Below are 10,764 nucleotides of genomic sequence, written 5' to 3'. Positions count from 1 at the left end.
TTTTTTTTTTTTTTTTTTTTTTTAAAACCAGAGGCTACGATGTGGCATGTGCCACGTCATCAGCCACGTCAGCGGCGTGCGTTACTGTTCACGCACGCCGCGTAACGTAGATCATTACTCTTTTGTTAATAGATAAAGAACTCAAAAGGTTTCGTGATTGTGATTGAAATCAATCTAAAACAAAAGATAAAGAACAAAATAGAAAAGTATAATTCAGGATTGAAAACTGTGGTTAGTCGTTTATAATTCTAATACCATATTAAATTGCTACTTTGTTTTTTTTTTTTTTTTAAAAAAAAACAAATATGGAGATAATTACTTTCTCAAATGATTATCACGATGGTGTCATTTTAGCTTTGACAAAAATGGGTAGAAAAATATAGATGAAAAGGGGATCTAGACCCCTACGCTACGTGGAATGAGCCATCAAGAAAAGTATATATATGATTTCTAATATTCGTATAATTGTTAAAAGATGTTTCTAACACGGTTCCTTTTTGGCTTTTGAGGTTTTAGTGGCTTAGAATTGTAGTAAAAATTGATTCACGTTAAAAAAGTAAAAATGTTTAATGTGAAAAAGTAAAAATATTTAATACGAAAAAGTGAAAGAAAAAAAATTGTTTATAATGATTTTTTTTATTTAAATAGTAATAAAAAGTGATTAATATGATGTAATGTGATATAAAAAATAAAAATATTGATAAAATAAAAAAAAAAGTGTAGAATAGTATCAGGCCTTTGTGGCCTTTGCCAAACAAAGCCTACAAATATCTAAATAATTTAATATATATAATCAATTATACACCACTCTTGGTGGCATGCATGGGCTGAAGCCCTCCAAGCCTCATGTTTTCTCAAAAAAAATTTAAAATGTCCGTACATTTTTTTAAAATTATAAAAATTAGAAGTTTATCTTCCAAAATTTTTAGTGTTTTAGTTTTACCTACAAACTTTAAGTGTTAGTTCCACTCCCGGTGCCGTGTCATGATATCTACGTAGGATTGACAACGTAGGCAATTCGAAAAGTAAATAAAGGTAACTGTCGGCCCAAACAACATGCTTTTGCATATCAGACCAAACAACCCTTTGTTTTTTTTTTATTCTTTTTTTTTTAATTGAATGAGGAAAAAGGGTTAAAAGAGATGTTTATTAACACAAACACACACATACACACATATATATATATAAACTGTCGGCCAATCTATGGGTACGTACACGTACTTGCATGAATATATACATGCAAGTAGAAAAAGTGAGTCATTATAACTTTTATTATAATTTTTTTTTATAAATTAATGCGAGTAAAATAAATAAGGGTAAATAATTGACAAGTTAGCTATTAACTAATTAAATTGATAAGTCAAATTATTTTCTTAATTATTTTACAAATTATAGCTCGTAGGCAAAATTTGTAGTAAAAATTATAATATAGTTAGCAAGTGTCACTACAAAAATATTAGGGTGTAGTGACGTGGCAACTGTTCATACGAATGGTGCCACGTCACTATATTGTAACGTGTTAAAAGATAACACGTTACCATAATTTATAGTAACGTGGCACATTTCCCACGTTGCAACTCGTAGTAACGTGGCATGAACCACGTTATAACCAGTAGTAACGTGTGATTTTACTAAACGTTACCAAATAGTAACGTGTTGTTTCTGACACGTTACAAAATTTCATTTTGTTACGTCCAATTTCACTACGCGCCAGACACGTTACAAACGACACGTTACAATACTTTAGTAACGTGGTAACCCCATATACACGTTACTACTTGTCCGTAACTAAAAAAATAAATTTTTGTAGTGTGTATTTACAATGACCGGATGCCAAGCCTGACGGAGGCTGAAAGGAGAACAAATGGTTAAATATCAAGCCCACCGATCGAAGGCCCGGCAGAGCCACCTCACCTAGTTATCACCGTTTGTTCTCCTTTCAGCTTCCTTTGGTGCAATTGGCATGAGGTGATCACAACAACATTGTATGAAGTAAATACCATAAACCAATATGTATAGCCATATATAGGTAACTAAAAATGCAGAATTGGAAGGAGGACAATCACATTAGAAAACAAAAGGAAAAAAAAAAAAAAAAAAACTTGAAAGAGGGAAAAATGAAGAGTGATTGATGTGAGGGAATTGTTATTTTGGTCAGTAGCAAGATGACAAGTCTCCATATGATTTTCTTCATTATTTTTGTTTAACAAGCCAATTCCTGCGTCAGTATGATTTTCCTTATTATTTTTGTTTAACAAGCCAATTCCTTTACTCTGTTTCTTAAATTTCTCCAATTTTCAGTCAGGATTGTGTTCTGGAAATCTTCTGCGTTTCGCTATTAGTAATGGAGGATTGAGTTTTCTGGATGGGAAGCTTGAGAAGGCTAATTTACATTATCTTGGCAAGTCCAATCGAGCGCGTGCTTTTGCAGATAGTTACTCCAAGGTTAGTAGATATTGGACATTATCACTTACTAAATGTCCTAATGCATCTTATATATATATGAGTACCTAGTCAAAATAGATAACAAATGTCTCACAATTTGCAAAGAAAAAGCAATAATGCTGTAAAACAGTACTTTTAGGAGCTGGCATAGATTCTTACGACTCAACCTTCTGTAAGGGGAAGGTCATGTTGCTGTTGTCCTATTAAGCTTGCCTATCTATGCCCTTTTTGAGTCATGAAAACGAAAAATTGAAAAAGAAAGATCATTGCCTTAAGAATGTTCAGCATGTTTGCTCATTGAATATATGGTCTGATGAAAAGATTGGAGGAGATGTTGTTCCTCAGTTGTTCATCCTCCCGTGTAATTTGTAGTTGGTACTCACAATCCTGCGGCTTTGGGTTGTGGAAATAAATATGTGCATGCCTTTGTATAATTAGCTAGTTTCTATATTTTATTAACCTCAAAAGAAAAAAAGAAGCTAGGGTCTCTTCGGGTACGTACCCACCCCTTTGTATAAACCAGATTACTTTAAAAGCTTACTCTTGTGCCTTTTTGGAGTTTACCCTTGCAGGTTATGTTCCAGTATATGGCTCGATCGGCATTCTCCTCTAAAAGTTGATGATCTGCTAGCATCTATTAGCTCATCAATTGAACAAGAAAACAAGCCTTCTGATGATCAGGAGATGGTTGGTTAATGGTGACTATCAATTATAGTGATAGGAGGTTTTTTTTTTTATTATTATTGTTAGCTTTTGCCTACTAAGGGATCATTGGGGTGCTTCTTTCTCCCAAAAGCTTCAATCACTTGTGTTCGAGTATGGTTTGCCTCCAGGCTCCGGTGAAAAAATACTGAAAAATTTATTGTGAAAAAGTAAATGGTCAAAATTGCAAGATTTGGAGAAAACTCTAGTGTATTTTTTTTCACTGGAGGCAATTTTGATAGTTTAATTTTTCACAGGAGGATCTCTAGTGATTTTTTAACTAGAGGCAACCCAAACTCTAGATGTAGTGGTCAGTTTATATACTTGTATTTGTATGTAAGCCTTCCTTTTTCAGCGGTGTACAAAGCCGTATGTTCTCACATTTATAACTTTTTAGAGCATTTATATAGCAGCAATAGCCATTTTAGCTACTCAAAAAGCACTGTTTTTTTTTTTTGCCTATTCATTTGAAAAATACAAGTTTCAATAAATTATCTATTTTACTCTCTACTTTCTTTAAATATTATTTTTCATTTTTTTTTGTTCTATTTTTTCTACCTCTATTTCTCACTCTCGCTCGCTCTTCCCTCTCCTCTCTCTCTCTTCCTCCACAACATGGATGAGCAAACAGGAGCAGAAAAGTTGATTTGAGAAGACGTGTTAAACTTAAGCCCATCCTGTGAAAGAACTCAAAGACAAAGAAACCATCCGCTTTGGGTTGTTGAGAAGCCGAAAGCTTAACCATCAACACTGCTGCAAATTGCAGCTTACCAGATTGGAAGAAGTATATCTCAAGATGGCCCCAATCGCATGGTAGCTGATGCATTTGACTTAATCCCAACAAAGCAATAGAGAAAGGAAATTGAATGAGATCTCCCTTGTGTGAGAGCCAAAATAAATCGAAACCCATTTGGGAATGAGATCTCATGACTGAGAAACAATAGAGAAAGGAAATTGAATCCAAATCCTCCAACCGGTTCAAAACCCTCTCTCAAATTTTGAGTCCAAACCCTCCTGGCTTAGTAGATTGTTCCGGTTTCGGAACTTTCTCTATGTTTACTGTCTCTTTTAGCAACACCAGTTGCTCTAAAGGCTACGTCATTTATTTGACTTATTCTCAACTTTTTTTGATGGATCCTATTTCTCGTGTTTTATTTTCTTGTAATTTTCCATTTTCCATCTTCTTCACTTTCAATAGAAAAAAATAAAACACATTGCACGTGTCTCATTGTGTTCCTTAAATTATTATTTTTTCAAAATATCTCTATAATTTAAATATTATTATAAATTTGTCTACTCTGTTGGAAATATTCTTAACACTTTATTTTACCTTTCGAAATTGTTTCTTTAAATACGCTTTCTTTAAATTGTTATGAGGTTCTTAAACTTCAACATTCTCTTCCTATGATTTTCTTTTTATTTCCAATATTAATTGGTACAACATGATTTTTTAAACAAAATCTTCAACTGAGCCTTTTGATATTGGTCGTATAGTTTAGATGAGGATCCATTACAATTGGCTGTCCAAATTGAATGCCATTTGGCTAGACCAACAGAAAGGGGAGCTATGGCATCTACTCGTCCCGAGCGGTCTCTTCTTTGTGGGGCCACCCGAATTGTGTGCAATTCAGGTGCCAATGGTAGGGGATCCCAATTGATGGCTGCCCTATGATAAAAGCTATCCAATCTATAATAATAAGTAAAAAAAACATAGCCTTTATTGCTTCAATAACAACATAGTTGCATTAGTGGAAGGTCTGATACTAGTGCCAAATTTCATCGGGCATAAGTTTTCCTCATACAATTTTAAGATACAGATCAAGCTGCCAGAGTGGTAGGTGCACAACTGTCATGTACACAAGCCAATATATCTTTGTATTCCCTTGAAATGGTGAAGGAATCATATACCTTTCCATCACTACTTTTCTTGTACTCAAAAAGGAGATAAGAGTGATTGAAAGCTGTGAGCTTGACGAAGCCAAAGTCAAGGTCTCTGAAAATGCTCCAGTCGGGTGTTACTGTGCTGAAAGTTGATAAGTGGTGACCTCCCCCTCCAGCGACAACATGAATTGTAATGTGATGTCTCTGAATTGACGCATTGATTCTACACACCACCAGCATTGACAAAATGAAAAAACAATTAGAGACGTGGCATGAAAGTAGGGGTAACAATTCGTGTTCGTGAGTTATGTTTGTATAACAGAATAAGACAACTCATTCAATTAAATAGGTCAGACCTCTCAACCTTAACTTACTAATTTTGTGTTAGGTTTATGTCGGGTTCACTAGTCGTACAAAAAATTGTTAACCCCACGTAAAAGTCATCTCAAACTTGGTATGCTGAAGTAAGAGCTGGCTAACAAATTCAACAATGCAGCTGGACATTGCTTGAAGTATTATCCTGCTGCTTATGACAGAGGCTCTTGCACAAGAGCATTTTCATATATCTTTGTTCAAACTATACCAATGCAGGCAAATGATATTAATAGTGAATTGTATATCAAAGTGTGCTTGACATTTTACCTGGTAAATGGGGCATGTCCTTTCATAGTTATGGACATGGCCAAAAAATGCAATGTCTACCCTGTACTTCTGCCAAAGCTTCTGCAAGTCATCCCTTCCCATGGGCTCTTCAAATGAGCCCTCCTCGGCGAAATACGCATTGGAGGAATATCCAAGAACACGATGAGCAGCAAAGATCAACCATGGTTGTTTCCGTCTATCAGCTGATGCAAGGCAATGCTCAATGAATTTGTACTGTTCTGTTCCCTGCCTCCAATCGTGCTCACTATCAGCTATACAGAAGTGAAACATGCCATAATCTGTTGAATACCTGCACATTTCGTCAACATTTTCAAATAAAAAACTAAGGAATGTTGGGAAAATGGACCAAGCTGATCATCTCTTGGACAAGTTATGACAGGAATTTACCAGAACTTAGCTCTGTTCTCGGCAGGAACATAGTACATGGTCTCAGCAAGCACACCGCATTCTCCACCTGAATCTGTAAATTGATAGAAGGATCCAGAATCTGGCCAATCACGTTCATGATTGCCACTGCAAGATGATCACATTAAAGATTCTTTATCAAGTGTTATCAAGTAACTAATTTCATGTATGGAAGGAAACAAACAATGAACAGTTAATTAGTTGCACAAACCTTGCAACCATATATGGGACAGTTGATGCAATGGGCTCCACCTGTGTCCCACTGTGAGACATATCCATCTGAATAAGCCATATCTCCTATATGGAACACTATGTCATAGTTTTTCAAGTCCTTGACGAGTTGGTCGGTAGTATTCAGTGCACCAGGGCTCTTATTACCGTATTCATTTGAGCCATCACGCTCAGCCTGAAAAATACAGAAACTCAACTTAGCTACCAACACAGATGCAAAGTGAAGGGCAACTCCTAGCAATGGTTCTCAAGCACCCTTTTGAATGCTATTTCCCTTCTAGTTCAAAAACCAGTAAATGACATCTTTCAGAAGCTTCTTCTGGTCAAATTTCGCAAACTCCTAGCAATAATTTTCATTATGTAAGTACTCAACACTACCTGCCCCATGTCGCCAAATATTATTACACGTTGTAGTGAGTCCTGTCCAGGATATGGGGATGATTTGAAAGAATAGGTTTTGCTCCAGACACTTGAACCATTGGATAAGAAATGACCCATCCTGTAAGTGTACCTGAAATACCATTATAACAATGGTCAACATATATCATCAACACTTCAGGGATACTTTTATGTCAAGAAAATGTAACTAAGAACATACACAGCATTCGGCCACAAATTTTTTAAGAAACTTGTGTGTATAAATCCCTGATCACGCCAGCCTACTGTCCGTGCAGGTGAACCTGCAGAGTACTTACAAGGAAGTCTCATTATGCAATGAAGTCAAGCACTTTCTGCATCACCAAATGGCTCAAGCATGGTATGATCATAAGGGAAAGTATGCAGTGTGGTAAAATTATTGGTAGATGAAATGAACTATACCACACATGCTGTTCTGATCAACTGTCAATGTTCCAGCTGGGGATCGAGTTTTAGTTTCTTCCTTCAGACCCCATTCCACGAATGGAACAGCTTCATGTATTGCATAGCCACTCGTCCAGGTTACTGTTATCTGCATAACCAGAAGAAGAGTTCATTTAGAAAGCTTCAACAACAGCTGGAGTTTCATGCATTTATAGGGAATTGATTTAAAACCAGAACTCGATCTTATTGAATTTGATCAACTTCTCCTTGCAAACATACTGATTTATGACTTCAAAATATCAAAAAAAAAAAAATGACAAACATGTTGCTTAGGAGTTGGGACCTGATATCCAGTATTTATCAGAGGATTTTACAGGAATCCATAATTTGGGTAAACTTACTTCATCCCAAGATTTCCCATTAGCAAGTCGTGGGTATAGAGGTGCTCTAGGATTGGCAAATGTGATGTAATTTGAAACTGCCACCAGTTTAGGCTGCAATATTCAATAACATAATATTCAGAAACAGGACACTAACAAGTACAGTTCATAGATATAAGAAGAGCAAAAGAGCCAGGGACACACATTTGACAAGCCGCCTGAAAAAATTGCAAAGGAGAAATCTGCCCGCTGATTGATCAACTGGAACTTCAAAACCGCTTTGCCTGTTTTTGTATACTCTGAATTGGAGTAATTTGCGTACTTGTACTACAACAAAGATATTCACCATCACATATATAGGTTAGAGATTCGAGGAATTTTCCAATTTTAATTAACTGCTACGTACTTTAATCTCAGTTTTTCAATTCAAATTGTACGTACACACCTTTATCGGGCTTGTGCATATATATGGTTCTGCAACTTCATCATTCTCTGGTTTACAGGTTGATGAGCTGCCAATTGATGCAGGCCACTATTCAATCAGACCAATCTTAATAAAAAAATAAAAGGCCATAGCTTGTGATTCCGACATAGAATGTAGGAAAACTTGGTGGCTTTCGACAGCTTATTAAATTTCCAATTCAACATTTAATGGGTAAAAAGGGCCGTTAAAAGAAATACAAAAACAAATACTCGAGAAACTTGTTTCGGAAACAAGTTGAGAATGTCTTTCTTTTTACTTTTTTACTTTTTTTTTTTTTTTTTTTTAGTTTTTAGGTTTTATCGCAAGTCTCGTCCAAACGAGTAAGTAGGTCTATTCCGATGAGATTGCATTGGTCGCCAAACTGACTTTATTTCAGTGTTTTGTTAGATTTAAGAGTCTAGCTACTATAAATAGTTGTTATGGGGATTATTATTCATTGGTTTTCAATAAGAAACACTCTAGAAGCGGTTTTCTTTCTATTTTACCTCAAAGTAAATTCTTGATTTATTCTTGGTTTTGAAAAGAATTATTAATCTATAATGGTTTGTTTTGCGATCAACAACACCTACACCGATTCAAAACCAAAAATATTCCTTCAATTTATGACTTAACTGAGGAAACTTTAGCCCCACAACTATAATCTCCATTATTTGGGAAAAAAAAAAACTCTACTTCTTGAAAAGCCATTGACTAGGTTGCACATTCTATTCAATATTATATGTAACGATCGACTAGCTAGACTGAACAAACTGATAAAGCTAGAGATGTAGATTACTTGAAGTTTGCAGGTGAAAAAACAGCAACCCAATCATCCTCAGAAGGATCTGGATTTACAAGATTCACTGTCACCCATTCTGTGTCCTCGCCCTGTAATCATATGAAGAAAAACCCACATCAAATACTTAAATTAATATTATGTACGTAGATCTTTGTGTATTACTTTTAATTTAAAACCAATTATACAAATTGTAGTTGATATAAAATATATGTACAACAGATGCTGAATCAGGTTCTTTATTTCTTATTACCCAAAATTTGTTTTCTTGTCCGATAAATTATTAGCCTTTTTTTTAGTCCTGTTGGTATCCAATAGGATGAAGCCAGACATATTTATGGGAAGGGGCCAATTGAAAAATATATTAAAACATGAGAGTCAGTGTACGAATAAAAAATATATTATGTTTGAAGATTAAATTAATATATAAAAAATTAATACATTCAATGTTAACAAGAAAATAAACTAAAGAAAAGACATAAAATTATTTTTTCAAAGGAAAAGACACAAGATAATAAAAAATAGGGAAATTATATATAAATTCCTTAGGTCAACGTGCCTTCATTAAAAACTCCCTAGGTGTTTTTTTTTTTCCAGAAATTGACTCATTGGGTTAATCGAAACTACAATAAACTCTCTATCGTCAAAAATTTTTAACAGCCGTTAGGGCTACTCAAAACTTTTCATTTTACCTGATTAAAATATTAATTTTTTTTATTAATTTAATTTAAAAAATTAAATCTTTTTTTTTAAAAAAAAAAATTGAATGGTGGCGGTGGCGGCACCGCCACCCTTGGCAACCCCTCCAATTTTAAAATACCAATGGGGAGTGGCCCTGTGATTTGGGGTGTCGTAGGGGGCTTCTCCTGCCACCCCTTTCCATATGGGGTGGCCTTGGGCTACCCAAACCACCCATTTGGCTCCAACCACCCATGGGTGAAAGGGTATTTTTGAGCCACCCCAAACCACCTTGGGCTCGCTGCACCCTAAACCACCTGGGGCTAGCCGCAAGCCACCTCAGGGGTGGGCAAACCACCCCTGGTACAGCCACCCCATAGGGGTTGGGGGTGGCCAGGGGTGGCGGTGGCCACCCTTCAATTTTTTTTTTAAGATTTAATTTTTTAAATTAAATTAATAAAAAAATTAATATTTTAATAAGGTAAAACGGAGAATTTTGAGTGGCCCTAACAGCTATTAAAAAATTTTGAAGGTAGAGAGTTTATTATAGTTTCGATTGACTCAGGAAGTCAATTTTCGGAAAAAAAACACCTAGGGAGTTTTTAATGAAGGCGTGTTGACCGAAGGAGTTTATATATAATTTCCCTAAAAAATATATTATGTTCGGGCCCGAAAAATTAATATGACCTATATGATTTCCCATAAACCAATATGTATAGCCATAGGTAGCTAAAAATGCAGAATTGGAAGGAGGACAATCACATTAGAAAACAAAAGGAAAAGAAGAAATCTTGAAGGGTAAAAATAAGCAATGTAGATGAAATATTGGTACCTTCGAGCCGAGAAGGGATGGGCTAGCTTTAATGGAGACGGAGTCACGGAGGGCAAGCGTGGTTTTATGAATGTTGATCTTAGACAGTGGATGCGCGTCATCTCTTGCCCTGCCGTGAGCCGAAGCCAAGCCCAAAATTTGCAGCCACGAAAGGACGACAATCATCAAGATCATCTTCAACCACTGAGAGCTGTCTTCCATTTATATTTTCTTTTGTTTTTGGTTTTTTGGGTTAAGAAGGAGTACCGGAAAGAGTGAAGGAATAGAGAGAAAAGAAGAAGGGAAACTCAGCTGAAGATGTGAGAAACCATTAATGGAGGCTTATGCTGTGTGGGAGAGAAACGAAGACATCTGGTGCTATATAAAGAGCAAAGACCACCTGTTTTTGTACTTAACATGTGTATCACATTCTTAACTCAATAGTACTAAACAAAATTATTAGTAACGGTGTTTTAGTGGTCTCAATGAAATTTTAAGTAGTTGAGAC

The 10,764-nt window shown here is 35.6% G+C and overlaps 1 pseudogene; it reads right to left on the bottom strand.

Moving 5' to 3' along the window:
• LOC132173476 (probable inactive purple acid phosphatase 27) overlaps positions 1-10,592 on the bottom strand; it is a 12,858-nt pseudogene extending 2,266 nt beyond the window's left edge.
• Between the last annotated feature and the right edge of the window lie 172 nt (positions 10,593-10,764).

This window comes from Corylus avellana, chromosome ca3, assembly GCF_901000735.1.
Source record: "Corylus avellana chromosome ca3, CavTom2PMs-1.0".
NCBI lineage: Eukaryota > Viridiplantae > Streptophyta > Magnoliopsida > Fagales > Betulaceae > Corylus > Corylus avellana.
Note: the sequence above shows the minus strand (reverse complement) of the source record. Positions and strands in the feature narration are given on the sequence as shown.